The 25,839-nt window shown below is 45.0% G+C and overlaps 1 protein-coding gene across 1 annotated transcript in view; it reads left to right on the forward strand.

Moving 5' to 3' along the window:
- Nucleotides 1-25,839, forward strand: part of CWF19L2 (CWF19 like cell cycle control factor 2) — a 339,825-nt gene that overhangs the window by 229,931 nt on the left and 84,055 nt on the right. The gene's annotated exons all lie outside the window — the stretch shown is intronic.

Here is a 25,839-nt window from a genome sequence, read left to right on the forward strand (position 1 = left end):
AGGGAACATGCATAGCTAAACAGATGCCTTCCTAACTATCGGCTGTCACTTTTATACAAAACAAAAATCTGAATCTGTGATCAGAGACATATCATAGCCCTAATTGCTATGCATGCAGCCAGTAAAGCCTAAGAAGCCTTAACCCCTCGTATTTTATGCTTGTTCCCAGACCAATAATAAGGAAAAAAAATTTCAGCCCCAGAATCTGCATCTTTACAGTGCAAACTAGGCCCCCCCATGCTGTAATTCATGCTTTTTTTTATGCTGCAGGGTCTTCTTCCTAATGCCTCTTCTTCAGGCTGGGGGATCTTCAATGATGCACAGAGCTATGCTGACATGGTTGTCATCACCGCTCTTTTTTTAAAAAATTTTATTACACACTTGACTCATTGCACTCACAGTATGTCCTTGATCTTGCGGTTTGTGAGACTCTGGGATTCCATTCAATCTGGAAGTCTGAGGACTTCTTCTGGTTGGAGAGCTGTACTGCGGAGGATAGTGCTGGATTATCCTGCTGCCGCCCATTTAATACATACAGTATGTGCAACAGCAAAAGGGTAAGCTTTAACACCCATATGCCGCACATACGCATTCCTAGGCAGGTGTCACATACCTGGTCGAGGCTGAGTTGACAAGATGGCTGCCCTTATACCTCTTGTCCTGTTTCCCCTGGGGATGATGACAGGGTATAGCAGGACACAGAGTGGCACAGGTGCCTGTATTAGATCTGGTTCAGAATATCTTGATGGCAGATGTGGAGCTGAAGTAGACCAGTTGACAACAGGCAGACTCTGGATCTCAGCTTGGTAGTTGGAAGGGCAGTGGCCAGAAACAAAAAGGCAGCAGGAGTGCAGAGTCAGGCCCAGGCCAAGGTCCGCATTAGGCAAGAAGTAGTAGTACCAGAACAGCAGGCAAGACGCAGCGTCAGGTCACAAGCCAGTGCCAGCAATATAAATTCAGGAACAAGCTGGAACAGCAAGCCAGGTCAAGATATAGATGAACACAGGATCAGGCCACACGCTGAAGGACTGGACGACCACACAAAAATGAACCTGAGTCATGTAAGGCTTTAAATAGGCCACTGGTCTCCAAAGGACATTGAACAAGCAAGCGAGCACAAATGAGCACGTTCAAAATGCTAATGATCACACGCACGTGCTCATGTGGATGCGTGCAGGGTCCTAATACTGTGCACAGTTCTACAGACCCTTCTGCGCTCATGTTCATTCCTTTGAGCATGGGCATTTCTTTTGAAGATGTGCATTCCTTTGAGACTGGTCTTGAGCATGGCTTTCCTGAGAGCAAGGTGATGTTTCTGTGCTGAGAGTGGGCTCCAACATTGGATGCATTTTGTGACTCTCGGTAGTGAATGAAAGGGTTAATATTTTTAGTTTTCTGTACTAGACTCAAGCCTCTGTGTATATGTTCTGTTTTGTTTAGGCTTTATATTTTTGTTGAAGTCAAACTAGAGGATTACAGGAGTTAGGAACAAAGCTAGGAATTAAAATTGAATTAAGGAAGCCACTATAATTATTTATAAGCTTCTCTAGGTAAAAAAATAAAAATAAAATACTGCTTTGCATCTGCATAATCATTAATAATCCATCCCAACAGGTTCTGTAGTGCAGCAGTTACTTTCCTTAAAGTGATACTAAGCACACACTGTTTTTAATTTGCATTGTGCCTTCTACACTATATTGTCAGAAATATTGGGACACCTGACTTTACACGTACATGAATTTTAATGGCATCCCAGTCTTAGTCTGTAGAGTTCAATATTGAGTTGGCCCACCCTTTCCAGCTACAGTTAGGGCCATAAATATTTGGACAGTGACACAAGTTTTGTTATTTTAGCTGTTTACAAAAACATGTTCAGAAATACAATTATATATATAATATGGGCTGAAAGTGCACACTCCCAGCTGCAATATGAGAGTTTCCACATCCAAATCGGAGAAAGGGTTTAGGAATCATAGCTCTGTAATGCATAGCCTCCTCTTTTTCAAGGGACCAAAAGTAATTGGACAATGGACTCTAAGGGCTGCAATTAACTCTGAAGGCGTCTCCCTCGTTAACCTGTAATCAATGAAGTAGTTAAAAGGTCTGGGGTTGATTCCAGGTGTGTGGTTTTGCATTTGGAAGCTGTTGCTGTGACCAGACAACATGCGGTCAAAGGAACTCTCAATTGAGGTGAAGCAGAACATCCTGAGGCTGAAAAAAAAGAAAAAATCCATCAGAGAGATAGCAGACATGCTTGGAGTAGCAAAATCAACAGTCGGGTACATTCTGAGAAAAAAGGAATTCACTGGTGAGCTTGGGAACTCAAAAAGGGCTGGGCGTCCACGGAAGACAACAGTGGTGGATGATCGCCGCATACTTTCTTTGGTGAAGAAGAACCCGTTCACAACATCAACTGAAGTCCAGAACACTCTCAGGGAAGTAGGTGTATCTGTCTCTAAGTCAACAGTAAAGAGAAGACTCCATGAAAGTAAATACAAAGGGTTCACATGTAGATGCAAACCATTCATCAATTCCAAAAATAGACAGGCCAGAGTTAAATTTGCCCAAAAACACCTCAAGAAGCCAGCTCAGTTCTGGAAAAGTATTCTATGGACAGATGAGACAAAGATCAACCTGTACTAGAATGATGGGAAGAAAAAAGTTTGGAGAAGAAAGGGAACGGCACATGATCCAAGGCACACCACATCCTCTGTAAAACATGGTGGAGGCAACGTGATGGCATGGGCATGCATGGCTTTCAATGGCACTGGGTCACTTGTGTTTATTGATGACATAACAGCAGACGAGTAGCCGGATGAATTCTGAAGTGTACCGAGATATACTTTCAGCCCAGATTCAGCCAAATGGTGCAAAGTTGATCGGATGGCGCTTCATAGTACAGATGGACAATGACCCCAAGCATACAGCCAAAGCTACCCAGGAGTTCATGAGTGCAAAAAAGTGGAACATTCTGCAATGGCCAAGTCAATCACCAGATCTTAACCCAATTGAGCATGCATTTCACTTGCTCAAATCCAGACTTAAGACCCACAAACAAGCAAGACCTGAAGGCTGTGGCTGGAAAGGCCTGGCAAAGCATTAAGAAGGAGGAAACCCAGCGTTTGGTGATGTCCATGGGTTCCAGACTTAAGGCAGTGATTGCCTCCAAAGGATTTGCAACAAAATATTGAATAAATAAATATTTTGTTTGGGTTATGTTTATTTGTCCAATTACTTTTGAGCTCCTAAAATGTGGAGTGTTTGTAAAGAAATGTGTACAATTCCTACATTTTCTATCAGGTATTTTTGTTCAACCCTTCAAATTAAACGTTACAATCTGCACTTGAATTCTGTTGTAGAGGTTTCATTTCAAATCCAATGCGGTGGCATGCAGAGCCCAACTTGCGAAAATTGTGTCACTGTCCAAATATTTATGGCCCTAACTGTATAACAGCTTCAACTCTTCTGAGAAGGCTGTCCACAAATTTTAGGAGTGTGTCTATGGGAATTTTTGACCATTCTTCCAGAAACACATGTGTGAGGTCAGGAACTGATGTGGATGATAAAGCCTGGCTCGCAGTCTCCACTCTAATTCACCCCAAAGGTGTTCTATCAGGTTGAGGTCAAGTTCCTCATGTGTTCCAACATGTCTTTGATAAATACCAAACTACATTTTGGGGACACTATGATAGTTCTCATTGTGATCTAGATACTGATCCATATACTAGTAATGGTGGTGATCACTGACTTATAGTGTGACTGTGATAATGTGATGGACAATCTGGTACTGACACTGGCTTGGAGGGACATTAACTGACTCACTGACGTCATTAGTAACACTAACACAGTGATCAGTAATAATACTGTACATGCACACTACTTATGGCATTGGCTGGGTGACAGGAGTGATCAGGAGGAGTTAACTGACTAACAAGTGTATGCAAATGTATGTGTGCTGCTTTTTCTGTCAGATCATCTGGCTGGGTCTGTCCTTGCTTTCAGTTCTGAACTGGTAACTGAAAGCAGGGGAACATCCAGCCAGATCTGTGTGTTGTTTACCAACACACAGATCTCTGTGCTGTCATTGGCCACAGCCGATCAGCAGGTATACAGCCAAAATTATTGTCTGTAACCTGCTGAAAAACTCATGCTGTGTCCAATCACAGCTAAGCCAGCTATAGCCATGTGCATCTAAACTGGGAAGTACCAGAATATCATCATTTGTTTTTGTTTGAAGATGAGATGTTAGTAACCTTTATTGACATTGATACACTCTATACTATGGAAATGTGCTATATGTTTTGTTCACCCTTAATGTTGACATCTGAATGTTATATATGCAATTGTATACTGTTAAAATTAAATAAAACATATTTGACTCTAAACTGGGAAGTACGCTACGAAATATGGGTTTTTGCGGTGCCCAGGGCTGCTTTTCGCCAGCAGTAAATGTACTGCTGGGGATGGCCAAAATGATTGGCTGTAACCTGCTGTCAAATTCGTGTTTCATATGTGTGCCTCTAAACCAGGAAGTATGCTGCGACATATGGGTACTTTGCGGTGCTCGGGCTGCTTTCTGCCAGCAGTAAATGTACTGCTGGGGGTCAGCCAAAATGATTGGCTGTAACCTGCTGTCAAACTTGTGCTGTGTCCAATCACAGCACAGGTCAACGGGGGAGCACACATACCTGGAACCACCCTGCAGTCGTTATAGCTTCTTTCTCTCCTGTTGATTTGCAATTATGGTTATTGATGGGTGGAGCCTGTGGTATTTGGTGGTAAATTTATTTCAATGTTCTGTATCTGAATGTTGTTATGACTTAGGCTACTTTCACACTGAGGCATTTTTCAGGCGCTAAAGGGCTAAAAATAGTGTCTGTAAAGCGCCTGAAAAATGCCTCCCCTGCAGCCCCAGTGTGAGAGCCCGAGTGCTTCCACACTGGAGCGTTGCATTTGCATGACGAGTTAAAAAGTCCTGCAACCAGTATCTTTGGGGCATTAGATAGTAGGTGAAGTTGAAAAAAGACACAAATCCATCAAATCCAACCTATGTATGTGATTATATGTCAGTATTACATTTGTATATCCCTGTATGTTGTGGTTGTTCAGGTGCTTATCTAATAATTTTTTTAAGCTCTCGATGCTCCCCGCTGATACCAATGCCTGTGGAAGAGAATTCCACATCCTCGCGCGCTCTTACAGTAAAGAACCCTCTACATAGCTTAAGGCTAAACCTCTTTTCTTCTAATTTTAATGAGTGGCCACGTGTCTTGTTAAACTCCCTTCCACAAAAAAGTTTTATACCTATTGTGGGGTCACCAATATGGTATTTGTAAATCCCCTCTCAAGCGTCTTCTCCAGAGAGAATACGTTCAGTGCTCGCAACCTTTCCTCATAACTAAAATCCTCCAGACCCTTTATTAGCTTTGTTGCCCTTCTTTGTACTCTCTCCAGTTCCAGCACATCCTTCCTGAGGACCAGTGCCCAGAACTGGACAGCATACTCTAGGTGCAGCCGGACCAGAGTCTTGTAGAGCAGGAGAATTATCATTTTATCTTTGGAGTTGATGCCATTTTTAATACATGACAATATTCTGTTTGCTTTGTTAGCAGCAGCTTGGCATTGCATGCCATTGCTTAGCCTAGCATCTTCTAGGACCCCCAGGTCCTTTTGCATCCTAAATTCCCCCAGAGGTTCTTCGGCCAGTGTGTAGATTGCATTCATATTTTTGCCACCCAAATGCATTTTTTACATTTTTCCACATTAAGGGGGTTGTAAACCTTTGTGGTTTTTTTTTCCACCTTAATGCATCCTATGAAAAAACACCTTGTTCCTATAATTACCTTGAGTTTATGCGCTTTAGTCACCCTACAACCAATGCTTCCAATACTACCTTCTGGACTATGTTCTGCACTGACTATCTCTACCTCTCAGATCAGATACCGCTGATCTGCACCTTCCTCATTTAGGTGTAGTCCTTCCCTTCTATAGTACTGGTGAACAATTGAGAAGTGGGCCCAGTCTTTGCCCCCTCCTTACTACACCAATTCCTCAGCCACTTGTTTACTTCCATAATCTCCTTCTGCCTTTCTGGTGTGGCTGGAGGTACTGGTAGTTTTCTCGAGAATACTACCTTGGAGGTCCTTTTAAGGACTTAACTTAGTTAAGTAAACTAAGTCCCTAAATCCGTTCTTTAGGACACTCCATCTGCCTCTGACTTTGATATTGGTGCCAATGTGCACCATGACAGCTGGGTCTTCTTCCCCAGCCCCTCCCAATAATCTGTCCACCAGATCCATGATGTGTCTAACCAGAGCACACGGTAGACAGCATACAGTTTGGTGCTTCAGGTCTTTGTGACATATTGCCCTCTCTGTCCTTCTAAGAATTGAGTCCCCTACCACCAGAATCTGTCTTTCCTTTCCCTTCACTTCCCCCCCCCACTCTCACTGGAGGAGTTCTTCCCCTGGCAGCTAGGGGAGTCCCTCAGCTCCAGCAGTGCTGATCCCTGACTGATTTCACCAACGTCACCCAATGGAGCATACTTATTGGGATGTTCAAGCCCAGGATTGGCCTTCCTGGCACTTCCCCCTCTATCCTTCCTGACTGTCACCCATCTACTCTTTTCTAGTGCCTGAACCTCTTTGTCTCCACCCACCTCTGTGCTGGCCCCTGCTGGGTACGTTTCCAGCTCTCCTTTAGTATGGAGAGTCTTCTCAGTGCTGACAGTTGCTTCCCCAGATTCAGAACCTGGGCTTCCAGGGAAACAATGTGCTTACATTTTGCACAGCAGTGTTTGCCCTCGATCGGATGATCAAGGAACGCATACATGCCGCATGATGTACAACAAGTCACATCTCCACACCTGCCAGGCATCGTACCTACTAATTTAATGAGGATTGGGGATTATACCCTGTCCAATTTACCTAACACTAATACTCAGCAAGACAATACACAGGTAATTGCAGACCCACGTGCGTGGGACTGGTGAATACACTGCTCCTTGAAAGAAAGGGGTTTTCGGGACTTTACATGAGAAATATGTGAGCATACATCTCCATCCCTAATTGGGTACATATAGAAAAAAGGTTGGGACTTTAAATGAGGTATGCATGAGAGAACTCAATGATAAAACAGTGTAATATGGATGTGTTTATTTGTCAAAAACACACAGCAGAGCAGGCATTATAAAGTACATACAAAATAGTAAACATATATGTAAATGCAAAAAAACATAAACATTTAACAACTATTCATGGCATTGTTAGAAAATCCTCTCACAAATGGAATCTTTAAACCCAAAGTTTGGTCCTGAGAATGAAACACATTACATCTGTGTAAGACTGGCGCGTTTCATGGCATGGTTGCCAATTTTCAGAGGCAGTAGCGTAATAGATTAAATCTGCAGACGGACATAGGCATAGCATCTAAGTTTTGGCATTAAAACCCAAAAATGGGAGACAGTAAAATCGAGATAAAGATGTCCATCTCTAAATAACGTACTCATTTACAGCCTGTGAGGGTATGTAAGCTGGAGTGCATGGGCTGCTGTGGATGTCTACAACCGGGAGCTGAGTTGGGGCCAGTAGGAGAACAGAGAACATTGAGTGATTCTCAGATGAGTGTCTCCAAATGGCAGATGAGAACGGGGGCTCCAATCTAAATTAAATCATGAGTAAAATTAAGGCCCAAGTGGGTTAAACGTCAATAAAGATCACAACCCAAGTGGAAAATAAGTGAAAGAGTAAAACATTGGCATGTATGTATGAAGACATACCAAGAGAGGTAAGTAGGCTAGTGCTGAAAGTACAGACAAGTCAGTGAAGTGATGTGGTAAAGTAGTTACCTTAGAAAACAGTGAAGCCCAGTGAATGAGGTGTGTTGATAGCAAGGATAGCCTACAGCCGATGACCAAAGTGAGTTTTCCTGGTGTTATCCATCTGACCCAACCAGTGTCACACTGGCATGACATGGGGAAGAGATGTCCAGATCAAGGTGGCTGCCACCGCTCATTTGAAACCAGACGATACTCCCTATTGGTCAGCCAAGATGACGTAGCTCAGCCTGGCTCACCAACGCTGTCAGGCGTCGGATGTACAGGGCGTGTGCATGGCACCAATGCACTGAAGAAATGCCCGCCCCCATCCCCGCACCCGAACTGAGAGACCAATAGGGGAATGGGAAAGGCACCTGAGAGCATTGCAGCTCCCGGAAATGCAGGCAAAAGGCAGCCCTGCAGTCCCTCAATGCACACCACAAAACATGCTGCAATAGAGTAAATAGAGTATAAATCTGAAGTATAAACCAGGTATGCCCAGGTATGACATGCCAACAGGTATATACCATGGTGGGTTAGATTACAACAAGTTGCAACCGAACTATGAGCCTATCATGCAACCTTCATCCCTATTAGGCGAAAGAAATGGGGTTTCAGGACTTTAAATGAGAATACACTGCTCCTCAAATGCCCCTGCCATTGAAATCCTCCTCCTGCAAAGCAGTTTGGCAGCGGCGCTTTGTGGGTGCTTTTAACCCTTTTTCAGGCCACTAGCAGGGGATAAATGTGGCTAAAAGGAACGGTAAAGTGGTGCTAAAACTAACTGCGCTTTACGGCCGATGCCCCCCACTCCAGTGTGAAAGTGCCTTAAGGCCTTGTAGGCTGAAATGCTTCAACTAATTTTATCTGCGTTTGTACACTGTGTGGTTTTTCTAATAAAATTATGATTTTTAAGAGTGACAACTGATTGTGCGGATCATCTTAATGGAATACTTCTCACAGACAAATGACTGTGGATCGAGCACCTGTGAGCTCTACAAATATCATGATTGGGTGGAAGCGCTGAACTCTTAAATTAGCAGCTGGGGAGCGCACGTGCGCCTCTAGACCAGGAAGCGCACTGCAACATATGGGTACTTTGCGGTGCCCAGGGCTGCTGCCTGCCAGCAGTAAATGTACTGTTGGCAGTCTGCAAGAGGTTAAAAAATGCACTGCATAAAATGTTAGGTCCTCAGGAGTTTCACATTTTGTTTGCTTCTATAAAGATTAAAGGGCAGCGTGCACAGCAGTCATCCACATATTTTAGCGTTTCCATTATCTACACTGATTCATGTATCTGTGTTAGGTGGGTGAGATGTGCAGACATAGCCTGGAAACGCATCCTGATTCAGATTGATCTGACCTGTCATATGATGACAGGTGCCTGGAATGGCTGTACCAAGTAATCAAGAGAAAAGAGCTTGTAGTGGAGTCAGATGTACAGCCATGGCACACATTTAGGATCACCATAACCACGGCAATGCAGATATTAACCATCAGAGACAATGCTTTGGTTTAATGTTTGGGTGGCATTCCGTAAGAGCTCTATTGAGTCAAAATTTTAAAGACGTTTTCTACTTTTTTCCTCACTTTCTTTCTAAATATTGCTCTGGTTAAAGCTGAACGCCAAGCCAACAGTTAAAAACATTCTGTCCCCCTACCTGACTGCACTGCAGGTAGGTGACTTCTCTTTTGTGTGGTTAGGAAACACAACTAAGTCAAGGGGACATGCTAAGTCTTCATATTGATGAGGTCATCCCTGTGCCCTCTATTAAAGTGATACTTAACACCCACTGTTTAATTTACATTATGCCCTCTCTTTTTTTGTATATGGCTGGTGTCACTGTAATTGTTGTAAGAAAAAAAATCATCTAAGTACCTTTTTCCTAATCAATATACAGCTGTCCCATGACCCAGCTCTGTCCCAGCCTGTCTGCAGGGAAACATAAGCAGGAGGAGCTTCTAGGCCTCTGCTACTGGTCACATGTTCAAAAAAAAAAACAGCCTTTGGGATACAGAGTAAACATAATCAAACTAAACTGTTTTAAATCATCATACAAATATGTATTTGAAATCTAATTTTATTTTCTTAACAATAACATGGTGTGGGTGGATTTCTGCCAGTCCAGCCTGTGTCTTTCAATAACAGGGAGGAGAAGCCGCCATCAATCAAGATGTAATATCCCGTCCCCAAAGTGTTTAGCTGGTTCATGGGCATGGAGGAGGGAGGGAGTGATCTCATTTACCACTGTGTATATGCCCACATGTGTGACTATATAGTCACATGGGCTGCTCAGATGTGATGAGGAAATGCTCAGTGTAGAAACTCAGAAAACTGAGCATATGCAGAGCTGCCAACACTGCTCGGCAGAATCCCCAACTCCATTAGGGACATGAATCAGGAGTGGGGGATAGAAAACAACGTGATCAACCAGGTTTTTTTTTTTTTTTTCAGAATACAGAAAACGAGTCCACCATTTACAGATCGTTTTTTATGATGTGGTTTTAGTGACACTTTTTGCTAGAGAATTACTTAGAACCCCCAAACATATATTTTTTAGCAGAGATCCTAGAGAATAAAATGGCGGTTTTTGCAATATTTTATGCCACACAGTATTTGCGCATCGGTCTTTCAAACAGTTTTTTTTCTTGGAAAAATACACTTTCGTTAATTAAAAAAACAAAAAAAAAAACAGTATAGTTAGCCCAATTTTTTGTATAATGTGAAAGATGATGTTACGCGGCGTAAATAGATACCTAACATGTCATGCTAGACAGCACAGAGGTCTTGTGCTATAATTATTGCTCTCGCTCTAACAATCGCTGTGATATCTCACATGTGTGGTTTGAACACTGTTTACATTTGCAGCTGTGACTTTTGTATGCGTTTGCTTCTGCGCACGAGCACGGAGGGATGGGACGATTTAAATTTTATTTTATTCTTCTCTTCTTTGTTTTTTGTTTTTTTGCACTGTTTACAGAAATGCAAACATCCCTTGTGGCATTAATAAGCAGTGGCCAGTACTCTTTATGAAGAGATATAAAAACAAGACCCGGGAATCAACTGGCACTTATTTGTTTTTAGGTTCATTCTTGATTTGCATTGGTGATACACCGACTCACCTGTTTGCGCAAGGTTGGGGTCCAATACCTGTAAAGTTCAACCATAAACTAAAACAGAGGCTCCTAGATGGCCACTCATAAAGATGGTATTAATGGACCAACTGCGGTGATAGTGAAATTTACAAAAAATTACTTTATTGAGGAAAAACATTCGTCAATTACCACCTTATCTGTAATGACATGGCACGAGATTGGGGGCTGCCCGAAGGCTTTTACCACTGCCTGGAACCCCTCTGTCCTCTGTTCTTCCAGAACAGATGTGGTGGATGTCTATGCAGCGTTACTGCAGGTCGTAACACGATCTTAAGTTGTCATCAGTGGGGCTCACAGGGACAGTGGTCAAGGTAATACTCCACATAGTCCTTCCTCACAGAGCTGTGAATAATCTCCGGGAACAGTATATAAAATCACCGTTGCTGGGTTGTTTAGCGGGTTCGAGCTCACTGGTGCGTCTTATGTTGCCGCGTTTCACACGTCATCACATGCTTCGTCCGGACTCTTTATGGTCCACAAGACCCCAAATCCCTGCTTTCCCTTTAAAAGTATTCAAAACGCCAAGTTTGGCTGTTTTTGAATACTGTCATTTTTTAAAATTTGGCGCTTTTAACCACTTGCCTACCAGGCACACCCCATTCCTGCCCAAGCCATTTTTCAGCGCTGTGGCAGTTTGAATGACAATTGCGTGGTCATGCAACACTATACCCAAACAATTTTTTTTATCATTTGCTTCACACACATTTTTTTGGTGGTATTTAATCACTGCTGGTTTTGTTATTTTTTACAAAAATAAGACCAAATACTTTGAAAAAAAAACGTTTTTTACTTTTTTCTGTCAGTAAATTTTGTAACCAAGTAATTTTTCGCCTTCACTGATGTGCGCTGATGAGGCAGCACTGATAGGCTGAACTGGTAGGCATTGATGAGGCAGCACTTATGAGCACTGATGAGGTGGCACTGATGAAGAGGCACTAATATACCGCACATATGGGCACTGATAGGTGGCACTGATATGTGGCACTGATGAGCACTGATAAGCGGCACAGGTGGGCACTGATAGGTGGCACTGGTGGGTACAGATAGGCGGCACTGATGGGCATTGATGAGTGGCACTGATGGACGACACTGATGGGCATTGATAAACAGAAGTAATGGGCAGCACTGATTGCCAGCACTGACTGGCATCGCTAATGGGCACTGATGGCACTTGTAGGCAGTGGTGGGCACTGATTGCTGCCACTGGTGGGCACTGATTGCTGCCACTGGTGGGCACTGTATGCTGGCATTGGTGGGCAATGTTTTATGACAATGTATTTATTGTAATTAGGGCTTTGATCAATACATCCCCAGATGTCCCCCTGTGAGGTGACGCCACTGATCGCTTCTCCTCTCCTCACACTCTGTCAGTGTGAGGCAAGGAGTGCTGATTATTGGCATCTCCTTGTTTACAAGTGACCAGCTGTGATTGGACACAGCCGATCACATGGTTGAAGAGCCGCGGTAGCGGCTCTTTACAGAAATTCGGGGTCGCACCGTGTCCTAGCAACAGTGTGGCCGCAATCACCGCATTGCGTGGCCCACGGGTACATGAGAGCGGCCGTTCAGGGATGCTGTCATATGACGTCGCTCCACTGTTATTTGACGGTGGGCGGGCAGCAAGCAGTTAAAGTGATTGTTGTCTTTTCAGTGCAGCTGAGGCTTCAGAGAAAGGGACTGGGGAATATGTGTCCTCAGTCCCTTTCCCATCTCAAAAGCGAGATGTCGGGATCTGTTAAGACCCCCGATATCTCACCAAAGTCCCCCCCCAACAGGGCTAATAAAAAAATTATAAAAAAGAATTGTAATAAATATTGAAAAAGTTAAAGCGGAGTTCCATCCATATAAAATTCAGCAGCTACAAAAAGTGTAGCTGCTGACTCTTAATAATCGGACACTTACCTGTCCAGCGATGCGGGTGAACGAAGCCCTTCACCTCTCCCCATTCTCCCCCTCCCCGCGCCGGCATTGTGACTGTGGGTGCCTAGCTGTGGCTTCACAGCCGGGCACACACTGCGCATGTTGTGATTGGTCAGGCAATCTTCTGGGACCTGTGACGTGTCCCAGAAGATTGCATGGAGGGGGGAGACATGAACTTCCTTCCGGTTCCGCAGAGCCCCGGGAGGAACTTGGGAGCCCCTAAAAAGAGGGTATGCGCTCCTCACCCCACCAAAAAAAAAAATGACATGCCAAATGTGCCATGTCAGGGGGTCACCTTCACTTAAAGCGGAAGTTCCATTTTTGGGTGGAACTCTGCTTTTAAATTATAAAAATAATAAGAAAATTAAAAATCACACTGACAATGTCCACTGCCCCCCCCCCCCCCCCCCAAAAAAAAGAAAGTGGTATCAGGACAACCTGAGTGGCAGCCCTCCCTATTTTACAGTGATGACTGCATTGTACAGGAATATGAGAAACGAGCATCAAGGCATATTCAGAAACTGAGGGCAACAATCACTTTTAACAGCCAGAACCACTTAGTAGTTACATGGCCTGATTTTATCAAATCTTGTTTAGATCTGTTGCATCTCTTGCCTTTATTGTGCCATTTGTTGCCAGCCTAATTCTCCGGACCAATTTCTCCACTCATTAAGTCTCTAATTGTAGCTGAAGTGACAGTTGTGGTAAAAATTACATCCAGGGCGCATTTAAATTCATTTATTCTTTTGGCCACCACCATCACCTCATTTGGCAGAGAATTCCAAAGGACACCAACATGCTCTTTATATAATGAAAAAATCAGACCTTGCAGAGCCCAGATTAAAAATATTTTAATCTTTAATTTATGTAATCTTTAATTTAGAAAAAAATCTTTAATTTAGCTTTGATTAGGCTCTAGCTGAGGTTCTTTGAATAAACGGTTTTCTCCAACATGTCAGGTTAGTCAAGCGTATCCCAGCAAGTCCATCCACCAATCTAAACCAGGTTTCCTGACGCTATTTCCAGGGGGGGGCTACTGACAACTCTTCTCCATTTACTTGGAAATAGCATGGCTGTCAGACATATCTCCGCTAAAAAGATCTGGCTAGTGGCCTTTTCTCATGTTCAGGTGTGGGATTTTACTGTCAGGTTATTTGAAGTTTAGTATGCTGACCATAGAGAATAAGCACTTGTTGTGTAGCATGGGTTTTTATTCCGTTAAGAATTTCTGGACATATATAAATGAGCAGCAGTCCATATCGATAGGACCTTACCACTCTTGCAGCACCCCCTGATGCTGAAGGATATGCAAGCTGTTCCTACAATGACAGGCATGCTGACTTGTTACCATAAGCATAACAGACTGAATGCATGATGTCCTAGGCTGGTATTTTTTCTTGGCTCTTGTACACACTGTCGGACATTCCGACGGAAAATGTCCGATCGGACCGTGTTGTCGGATAATCCGACCATGTGTGGGCTCCATCGGACTGTTTTGAGAGCTTGGCTACAAAATTTTGCGACAACATGATCCGATCGGACTTTATCTGATCTGACTTTGTCCAATCGTTTGTAGAGAATTCCGATCGGACAAAGTGCCACACCTGCTCAGCTCAAATTCCAGAGAAAAAGGCTATTGGCTACTAGCCTGAACGTAGTCCCGTTGTAACTAAAGTCATCACGTTACGAGCAATCGGATTTTCCGACAACTTTGTCCGACCGTGTGTATGCAACACCAGTTTTGGACAAAATCCGACAGATTTTGTTGTCGGAATGTCTGACCGTGTGTACAAGGGCTTACAGTGCATCCGGAAAGTATTCACGATGCTTTACTTTTTCCACGTTTTTGTTATGTTACAGCCTTATTCCAAAATGGATTATTATTTGCCTCAAAATTCTACTAATAATACCCCATAATGACAACGTGAAGGAGGTTTGTTTAAAATCTTTGCAGATTTATTAAAAAGGAAAAATATCACATGTACGTAAGTATTCACAGCCTTTGCCATGGCACTCAAAATTGAGCTCAGGTGCATCCTGTTCCCACTGATCATCCTTCAGCTGTATCTACAACTTGATTGGAGTCCACACATGGTTAGGCTCGGTTCACACAGGGGCGACACGACTTCAGGACGACTTTGTGAGGCAACTTGGAGACGACTTGAACACGACTTTTAGACACGACCTGGAGTGACTTAGAAGTCGCCCCAGGCCAGGTGACTTTTGCCGTGGCCAATCAGAGAATGAGCTCTGAAGGGGGAACTCCACGCCAAATTTATTTAAGAAATTTGGCGTGGGTTCCCCCTCCGAGAGCATACCAGGCCCTTAGGTCTGGTATGGATTCCAAGGGGAACCCCCTACGCCGAAAAAAAGGCATGGGGGTCCCCCCCAGATCCATACCAGACCCTTATCCGAGCACGCTACCCGGCCAGCCAGGAAAGGGGGTGGGGACGAGCGGGTGCCCCCCCTCCTGAGCCGTACCCGGCCGCGTGCCCTCAACATGGGGGGGTGCCTTGGGGGAGGGGGCGTGCGGCCCCCCCACCCCAAAGCATCTTGTCCCCATGTTGATGAGGATAAGGGCCTCTTCCCGACAACCCTGGCCGTTGGTTGTCGGGGTCTGCGGGCGGGGGGCTTAGCGGAATCCCCCTTTAATAAGGGGGCCCCCGGATACCGGCCCCCCACCCTATGTGAATGAGTATGGGGTACAATGTACCCCTACCCATTCACCTGTAAAATAAAGTACAAAAAAAACACAACACACAAGATAAAATAGTTTATTGCACAGCTCCGGGGGTCTTCCGTCTTCGGGGGTCTTCTTGCCGGACTCCTCCGCTATCTTCTTCTAGCTCTTTTACTAGCGGAGGAGCCCGGCTTTCTTCCTCGCCGCCGCCCTCTTCTTCCGACTTTGGGGGTCTTGTCCCCCTCTTCGGTTCTTCTGCCGGGCCACCGCGCCTTCTTATAGCTCTTTTACAGGCGGTGGCCCGGTCTTCTGTCGCCGCCGCCGCCTTCCGTTCTTCTCCTTCTTCTCCTGGAGATGTTGACTGTTCTCTCCGACCACAATGCCAGGGGCGCGCTGCGCGGCGACTTATATAGGGACAAGGGGCGGGGTCATCAATTGATGTCACATGGGTTGATGTCACATGGTGACTCCGCCCCTTACGATGTCACAGTCCCGGAGGATGCTGGGACTGTCGCCATGTGACATCAACCCATGTGACATCAACCCATGTGACATCAACCGATGACCCCACCCCTTCTCCTTATATAAGTCGCCGCGCAGCACGACCCTGGCATTGCGGCCGGAGAGAGCGTCGAGTCAACATCTCCAGGAGAAGAAGAAGAACGGAAGGCGGCGGCGACGGCGACAGAAGACCGGGCCACCGCCTGTAAAAGAGCTATAAGAAGGCGCGGTGGCCTGGCAGAAGAACCGAAGAGGGGGACAAGACCCCGAAGTACGTCAGAAGAGGGCGGCGGCGAGGAAGAAAGCCAGGCTCCTCCGCTAGTAAAAGAGCTAGAAGAAGATAGCGGAGGAGTCCGGCGAGAAGACCCCCCAAGACGGAAGACCCCCGGAGCTGTGCAATAAACTATTTTATCTTGTGTGTTGTGTTTTTTTTTGTACTTTATTTTACAGGTGAATGGGTAGGGGTACATTGTACCCCATACTCATTCACATAGGGTGGGGGCCGGTATCCGGGGGCCCCCTTATTAAAGGGGGCTCCCAGATTCCTATAAGCCCCCCGCCCGCAGACCCCGACAACCAACGGCCAGGGTTGTCGGGAAGAGGCCCTTGTCCTCATCAACATGGGTACAAGGTGCTTTGGGGTGGGGGGGCCGCACGCCCCCCTCCCCCAAGGCACCCCCCCATGTTGAGGGCACGCGGCCTGGTACGGCTCAGGAGGGGGGGAGGTGCCCGCTCGTCCCCACCCCCCTTCCTGGCCGGCCGGGTAGCGTGCTCGGATAAGGGTCTGGTATGGATCTGGGGGGGGGACCCCCACGCCGTTTTTTCAGCGTAGGGGGTTCCCCTTGGAATCCATACCAGACCTAAGGGCCTGGTATGCTCTCGGAGGGGGAACCCACGCCAATTTTTTTTTCAGAAATTTGCCGTGGAGTTCCCCCTTCAGAGCTAATAATTCTGTCAAAGTCGCCTCCGTATATACAGAGATCCGACTTGGAGGCGACCTCCATTGAAATCAATGGGTACAAGTCGGATTCAAGTAGTACAGGAACTTCTTTTGAAGTCGGAGCGACTTCAGTAGCGTGCATTAAGACGGCTCTCATTCACTTACATTGATTTTTAAATGTTGTCCGACCTGAGGCGACTAGGGGCGACCTGAAGTCGGATCGGAGTCGCCCCTGTGTGAACCGAGCCTTAATTCAGTTGATGAGACATGATTTGGAAAGGCACACACCTGTCTATATAAGGTCCCACAGTTACCAGCGCATGTCAGAGCACAAACCAAGCCATGAAGTCCATGCAATTGTCTGTTGCCCTCTGAGACAGGATTGTATTGAGGCACAGATCTGGGGAAGGGTACAGAAAAATGTCTGCAGCATTTAAGTTCCCAATGAGCACAGTGGACCCCATCATCTGTAAATGGAAGAAGTTTGGAACCACCAGAACTCTAACTAGAACAGGCCACCTGGCCAAACCTGGCCTCTCTTAGCCAGGGAGGGGACCAAGAACACGATGGTCACTCTGACAGAACTCCAGCATTTCTCTGTGGAGAGGGGAGAACTGTCCAGATGAAAAACCATATCTGCAGCATATCAATCAGGCCTATATGGTAGAAGGGGCAGGCAGAAGCCACTCCTTATTAAAAGGCGCATGACAGCCCGCCTGGATTTTGCCAAAAGGCACCCTAATGACTCTCAGACCATGATAAACAAAATTCTCTGGTCTGATGAAACAGTGATTGAAATCTTTGGCCTGAATGGCAAGCTTCATGTCTGGAGGAAACCAGGCACTGCTCATCACCTTGCCAGTATTATCTCTACAGGGAAGCATAGTGGGGGCAGCATCATGCTGTGGGGATGTTTTCTTTATCGTACATCATAGGACACAGAGCCTCAAGAGCTCCTAGAGGGATCCATGACGGATTTAAAGAACCTCCACAACAGATTCATCCTCGCCACTGAGGCCATAGGATGTTACCTGGACCTCAGTTCAAGAACAAGGCTTTTGCCTGTAACGCTTCTCCTTGAGAGCTGAACTCTAGGAATCGGGACTCTTTTTTTTGGTCTTGCTACATTTCCTGAATTTGTCCTAAGGGGTGCTATACAAGGCCCAAAGGAGCAAAACCCCTTTTAAAAGGGCCCCAGTCTTTGAGTGTGTTACAACGCAGCCCGCCGTGATGGGCGAAGTTTGAATCTGCTGTGTCAGCAGTATCCTGCAGCGAGGACAAGGTAGGGGAAAAGGCTATGCTAGGCTTTTCCTTCATGTATCTTGTATGCCTAAAGAATGTCTCTTTAAGGGGACTAAATTTGCACACCTATGCACGATGCCTTTCCATGTATAGTCCCAGTGGAGGACAAAAACTTTGGGGAAAGACTATGTGTTTCCCTCATTTATCTTAAATGCAATATAGTTCTGTGTACCTCTGTCTTCCAGACCTACCGTATCGGTACCTAAAGTGTCACCCCCCAGGTGCTGGGAACCCCAGTCATGCCTCCATACTGTCATCCTCTTCAGAGAGATCAAACATGGCAAGCCAGGGTGAGTCATTGGAAGCTAGCGGTGGTGCAAATGCTTCACACACTTCAGCCCCTGTATACGTGAATGAAGAAGTACTTTCTTCTGCCCTGCAGGGCTTAAAAGGAAGATTAGCAACTTTAATCGCATCCTCCATCCAAGTGGATAGGAAACGTCCTAGATCCCCCTCCCCCACCTTAGACTCTACAGTCAGTGGAGGGTCCAAAGGAACTATGGGGACAAGACGAGGTATTACACTCAGATGATCATGAAGAAAAGCAACCCGATTATTCCTTTGTGGAGGAAACAGTACTTGAAGATTCAGCTTCACAATCTGAAGTGCAGAGAAGTACAAAGATGGTCCGCTCCCCTTTCATGCTACCCCTAACAGAGTTAGCTGAAGGTCCCGTCTCGTCTTTGGGTTCCCTGAAACCTTTACAGCATTTTCATGTGTTTCCCGTACACGCATTACTAGAGAAGCGTATTTATTCAGAAAGGGATCATCTGGATAAACATTTTTCCCCTCCAAAGAGATTCTTTAGTCTCTATCCTATGGAGGAAAAATTCACTAAGCGATGGAAGGTTCCAGCAGTGGACGCTGCGATTTCCAATGTGAACAAAAGTTTCTTGTCCAATGGGCAATGCACATATGCTTAAAGATCCAACAGATAAAAAATTGGAAGGTCTGTTAAAATCCTCTTTTTCCTTAGCAGGGACCGTAACTCAGCCTGCAATAGCAGCTATAGGCATCTGTCAGTCCTTAAAGGACCAATTTACAGATGCTCTCAAAGAGTTCCCTGCATAACAAGCTCAGGAGTTGGCCGAGCTACCTAGGGCATTATGCTTTGCCATAGATGCTATAAAGGATTCTATTCCCCAGGCTTGACACCTGGCGCTTGTACTTATACGCATGCGAAGGACCCTTTGGTTAAAGGGAAGGTCAGCTGAAACGCCTTGTAAGAACCTTCTAACCTTTAAGGGAGAATGACTATTTGACGATAGTTTGGATAAATACATTCAAACAATTTCCAGTGGGAAGAGTACTCTTTTGCCAGTCAAAAGAAAATACAGACTTTTTTCCCCCCGCGCCAAGGGCATCCACCTCTAGGCAGAGGCGACGGCCCCCACCGTCAGACTCTACGAGAGGATCCCAGGGTCAAACCCAGGCACAAAGGAAGACCTGGGGACACAAGTCTACAAAGCAGAACACCAAGGCCTCGTCATGAAGAGGCATCTCCCCTCACTAAGGTGGGGGGAAGACTCCAGAGGTACTCAAAAGTCTGGCAAGAGGAAATTCAGGACAGATGGACTCTCTCCACAGTATCCCTAGGATACAAGCTAGAATTTCGAGAGTTTCCACAGTCCAGTTTTCTGAGATCAAACGTTCCCAGGGATCCAGCCAAAAGGCAATCCCTGTTACAAGCATTAGACCGATTATTGGCTCAAGGGGTGATCATACAGATTCCCAAACAAGAGCAAGGTTTGGGGTTCTACTCAAACCTATTTACGGTGCCAAAGCCAAATGGGGATATCGGACCAATTCTAGATCTATGGAATCTAAATCAGTTCCTGAGGATCCGCTCCTTTCGCATGGAGTCAATCAAGTCAGTCGTTTCTATTGTACAAGGAGGAGAACTTCTGGCATGCATCGACATCAGAGATGCATATCTGCATGTCCCTATATTCCCTCACCACCAAAGGTTTCTGCGTTTCGAAGTAGAAGAGAAGCACGTTCAGTTTGTAGCTTTACCCTTCGGGCTTGCTACAGCACCCCGGGTATTCACAAAAGTGCTCAGGGCATAACTGTCTTGGCTTATTTGGACGATCTGTTGATAGACCAGTCAAAAGGTGTAGCCATTACAAGCAGTTACCTGGAAGATCTGGGTTGGATTCTCAATCTAAAGATGTCCTCCCCAAAGCCACTAAAGAGGCTGGAGTATTTGGGCATGATCATAGACACAGCCCAGAAAAAAGGGCTTCTTGCCTTCCCCAAAGATCAGCTCTATACAGGAGCTAGTGAGGATGATCAGGTCAAGGAGAAATCCTTCAATCCACCCTTGTATGAGGTTGTTATGGAAGATGGTAGCTTCATTTGAAGCAGTTCCCTATGCCCAATTCCATTAGAGACTGTTTCAAGACAGTATCCTATCTGCTTGGAACAAAACGATTGAAGCTTTAGATTTGCCAATATGGCTGTCCCCAAGAGTGACCCAAAGCCTCAGTTGGTGGTTACTATCCCGGAACCTGCTGAAGGGAAAATCCTTCAGACCAGTTATCTGGAAAATAGTAACAGATGCCAGCCTTTCAGGCTGGGGAGCAGTGCTAGAAAGGACGACTGTCCGGGGACAATGGTCAAGAACTGAAAGAGCATTGCCCATCAACAGCCTAGAGATTCGGGCAGTATATCTGGCTCTAAGAACCTGGACCTCCAGGTTAAAGAATTGTCCTTTCAGGATCCAATCCGATAATGCCACGGCTGTGGCATATATCAATCACCAAGGGGGCACCAAGAGTCCCTCAGCTCAGAGAGAGGTGAACCAGATTCTAACTTGGGCAGAGGAGAATGTCCCATGCCTATCGGCAGTTTTCATTCCGGGAGTAGAGAATTGGCAGGCGGACTATCTAAGTCACCAGCAGTTATTCCGGGGAATGGTCCCTGCACCCCGAAGTGTTTCGGGCTGTTTGCCGAAGATGGGGGACTCCGGACGTAGACCTTCTAGCGTCCAGATTCAACACGAAGCTAGTCAACTGTGTGTCCTGGACAAGGGACCCACTCGCATACAGAACAGATCCATTGTTGACCCCGTGGGATCAGTTCTCACTGATCTATGCATTTCCCCTGATTCAGTTGCTGCCACGACTTCTTTGCAGGATCAAGCTGGAAAGAGTCAGTGATACTGGTAGCACCAGCATGGCCCAGAAGGTCATGGTGCGCAGAGATCGTAAAGATGGCAGTGGAGGGTCCATGGCCCCTCCCACTAAGGCCAAACCTGCTATCTCAGGGGCTGATATTCTTACTTTACGAATGCTAAATTTAACGGCTTGGCTATTGAGACCCACATTTTGAAGAAACGTGGGCTTTCCAGATCAGTTATCTCTACTTTGATTAATGCTAGGAAGCCAGCTTCTAGAGCTATATATTATAGACTTATGTTTCTTGGTTATGTTTCTTGGTGTGAATCCAAGGTTTGGCACCCTCGGAGATATATTATAGGCAGAATTCTTGCCTTTCTACAGTTATGCCGCGTACACACAATCAGACTATCTGGTGGACTTGGCCTGGCGGACCAGAGTTCACCGGACAATCCGCCCGTGTGTGGGCTCCGGTGGACTTTTTTTCCCCCAAACGTCCGGCGGACTTAGAAAGTAGTTTTGACTCAAAAATTGTCCGCCGGACTTTTGAAATGAACGGACTTTCCCACACACGGAGAAAAGTCCGTTTATTTTGAACGAGGCACCAGGTAGACAGGACTAGCGAAGGAGGTCAATGTTGCCGACTCCATGGGCGACATTGACACGTCGCTGGCCCCGTCATGTGGTATGGACTTAAGGGGAACCCATACACTGAAAAAACGGCGCGGGGGTCCCCCCCCCAAAGTCCAGGTACTCCTGGAAGGAGGAGGGGTTATATAGGGGAGTCAACTTCCTGTATTGGTTATACCAGTGCCAACACCTGAAGGTAGGCCCATAACCCACTAAGTAAATACTTGAGGCTCTGTGTCCTATGATGTACTCCAAGAAATTAATTTTACAGACAAGCTGTTTTAAAAATCCTATTTTTCAGTGGCAGGAACTGGGAGACTAGTCAGGATCGAGAGAGATGAATGCAGCAATGTATAGGTTTTCATCCTTGATGAAAACCTGCTCCAGAGTGCTCTATACCTCAGACTGGGGCGAAGGTTCATCTTCAAACAGGACAATGGCTGTAAGCACACAGCCAAGATAACAAATAAGTGGCAATGATAATATATCTGTGAATGTCCTTGAGTTGCCCAGCCAGAGCTCAGACTTGAACCCGATTGAACATCTCTGGAGAGATCTGAAAATGGCTGTGCACTGACGCGCCCCATTTAACCTGATGGAGCTTGAGAGGTCCTGCAAAGACGAATGGGAGAAACTGCCCAAAAATAGGCGTGCCAAGCTTGTAGCATCATACTCAAAAATACTTAAGGCTGTAATTGGTGCCAAAGGGGCTACAACAAAGTATTGAGAAAAAGGCTGTGGATACATATGTACGATATTTTTTGCTTTTTATTTTTAATACATTTTCAAAGATTTCAAACAAACTTCTTTCATGTTGTCATCATGGGATATTTTTTGTAGAATTTTGAGGAAAATAATGAATTTTATCTATTTTGGAATAAGGTCATAACAAAATGTGGAAAAAGTGAATACTTTCCAGAGGCACTGTATACTTTATTGTGATTGGTAACATTCTAACAATGACAAGTGTAGAAGTTTCTGCAAATGATTATAAATATGCCCTAGATAAAGTCAAATAGTCCTTTTCTATCCTGTCTCCTTTACCATAAGCTTCAGCATATAACAAACAGCCTGGAGAGGTCCAAGTAACATGACTGTTCTGATGCATACATATTGGCAGACATAAGTGCTGAAAAGCTGTCACAAGGGCCCTGTACAGATCGCTACTCATTTACAAGTATAATCGGCATTGATTGCAGCGGTGAATAATAAGCTCAACTAGAATAGTATTTCTGCCAAGGGAGTAAAGACTTTACTTCCAACACAATATTTATGGATCAAAAATGACCTTATGATATAGTCTGCCAAACTAAAGGAATAAATACTGTATGTTCAGTTTCTCAAAAATATGCTGCTTCATTTTTTTTTAACCGTTTGTAAATGCAATTTCAATATAAGAACCCTTTTTATGAAGAGCTTTTGCTGTTTATAGGTCCCCAATATTTAAAAAATGGACCTGAATTTAACCACTTTCAGACCGGACCAATTTGCTGGTCAAAGACCAGACCACTTTTTGCGATTCGGCATTGCGTCGCTTTAACTGACAATTGCGCGGTCGTGCGGCGTGGCTCCCAAATAAAATTAACGTCCTTTTTTTCCCACAAATAGAGCTTTCTTTTGGTGGTATTTGATCACCCCTGCGGTTTTTATTTTTTGCGTTATAAACAAAAATAGAGCGATAATTTTGAAAAAAACGCATTCTTTTTTACTTTTTGTAATAATAAATATCCCCCAAAAATATCAAAAAAAACATTTTTTTCCCTCAGTTTAGGCCGATATGTATTCTTCTACATATTTTTGGTAAAAAAAAAATCGCAATAAGCGATTATTGATTGGTTTGCGCAAAAGTTATAGCGTTTACAAAATAGGGATAGTTTTATAGCATTTTTATTAATAATTTTTTATTATTATTTTTTTTACTAGTAATGGCGGCGATCTGCGATTTTTATTGTGACTGCGACATTGTGGGGGACCCATCGGACATTTTTGACACATTTTTGGGACCATTGTCATTTATACAGTAATCACTGCTATATAAATGCAGTGATTCCTGTGTAAATGACACTGGCAGTGAAAGGGTTAACCAGTGGGTGGCAGTGTAGGGGTTAAGTGTTCCTAGGGGTGTGTTACTAACTGTGGGGGGGTTGGGCTTTCATTTAGTGTACACTGATCTCTGCTCCAATCACATGGAGCAGAGATCAGCGTCACTAGTTGCTAGGCAGAATGGAAAAATGTTGTTTATACAGCATTTCCTCCATTCGGCCGCTCCGTGAGACGATCGCGGGGATGCCTGCGGCGATCGAGTCCGCGGGTCCCGCGACCGGACTCACGGGGGTCCCGACCAGCGCGGGAGCGCGCCGCCGGCGGCGCGCTCCCGATGGCACGGCGGCAACGAATATTGGACGTACATGTACGCCAATATGCCTGCCCGTGCCATTCTGTCGACGTACATCGTCGTGCGCTGGTCGGGAAGTGGTTAAAAAAGTGAAGATTTGCTATAACAACATGTAAAAATGTTAGTTTTACCCAATCCGTACCCTACAAATGTACCTTTTTTCTTGAATTCTTCCTGTAAACAGTAGTGCCTTTCCTGGACTTAGGAATCTCTGTTCCTAAAACCTCGTAGCTGTATATCTGCAGTGTGAGATCTAATGCCACGTACACATGACCAGACTTTCCGTCAGAATGTACTCTGACGGACTTTTCGACGGAGTTCCGCTGAAACGGATTTGCCTACACAAGATCACACCAAAGTCCGACCGTTTAACACAATGACGTACGACGGGACTAGAAAAAGAAAGTTCAATAAACAGTAGCTGCCCTTGCGTCATTGTTGTGTCATACATAAGGGAAAATAAACTTGAGAAAACAAGTGCATTACCACAAAAGGTCATTAGATGGCAGCATGTGAACTAAATTTAAAAGGCCATAGAAAATGGTTAAGGAAACAATCTATATAAATTCTATGCCCGTTGGGGCAGCACAGGGACCATTGACATATATACAGCGATCAGAGCTAAAAATAGCCACTGATTACTCTATAAATGTCACTTGCAGGGAATGGGTTAACACTAGGGGGTGATCAAGGGGTTAAGTCCTGAAGCACCAGAACAGGGGAAACACTCACAAAATGACCACATTTTGGAAAGCAAACACTCCAGGTTTTTAAAAGATAATGCATTATTGGAGCCTTTGTTCCTCTACGTGCTCCGTGCTAACTTGGAAGATTGTGCTCTCGAGGAAGGGAGATGGATGGTGGCCATATATTGAGAAGGGCCCCCCCAGTCTGCCTGCGCACCCTAAAGCCAGGATTCATCTCCGACCCCGCATAGAGCTATATTTGCAGGAGTGTGTGACCTCACTGCAACAGGAGATCCACTCCTTCCGTTAAAAGTCTCCAATCCTTCAAGTGGTTGCCACACGGAGAGCTCCATCTCTTTCCCTTGGTGGTGGTGAAAGCCCTGAGAATTTTTTTTTCATCCGTCTGGATTTCTACCTATTTAGAACTTCATTCGCTATCTTTCAGAGACTTTATTTCATGAATAACTCTTCACTTTATATGCAATTATATGTATTATATAGATATTTTTACACTCTAGTGATTTACGGTGTTTTAAGGTTTTTTTCGTTTTATGGTTGTTTCACTGTATTTGATCAGCGCAACTATTTTGGTTTATAAATTTTTGTACATGACTATCTCGCATGTTTGTGTCGTTGCTTTTTCTCACAAGATTTCTCACAGTTATTATTCTTATTAGCGCGGTGTACCACTTCT

This window comes from Lithobates pipiens, unplaced genomic scaffold, assembly GCF_037356315.1.
Source record: "Lithobates pipiens isolate NorthernLeopardFrog02 unplaced genomic scaffold, aLitPip1_a1.2 Scaffold_16, whole genome shotgun sequence".
Lineage (NCBI taxonomy): Eukaryota > Metazoa > Chordata > Amphibia > Anura > Ranidae > Lithobates > Lithobates pipiens.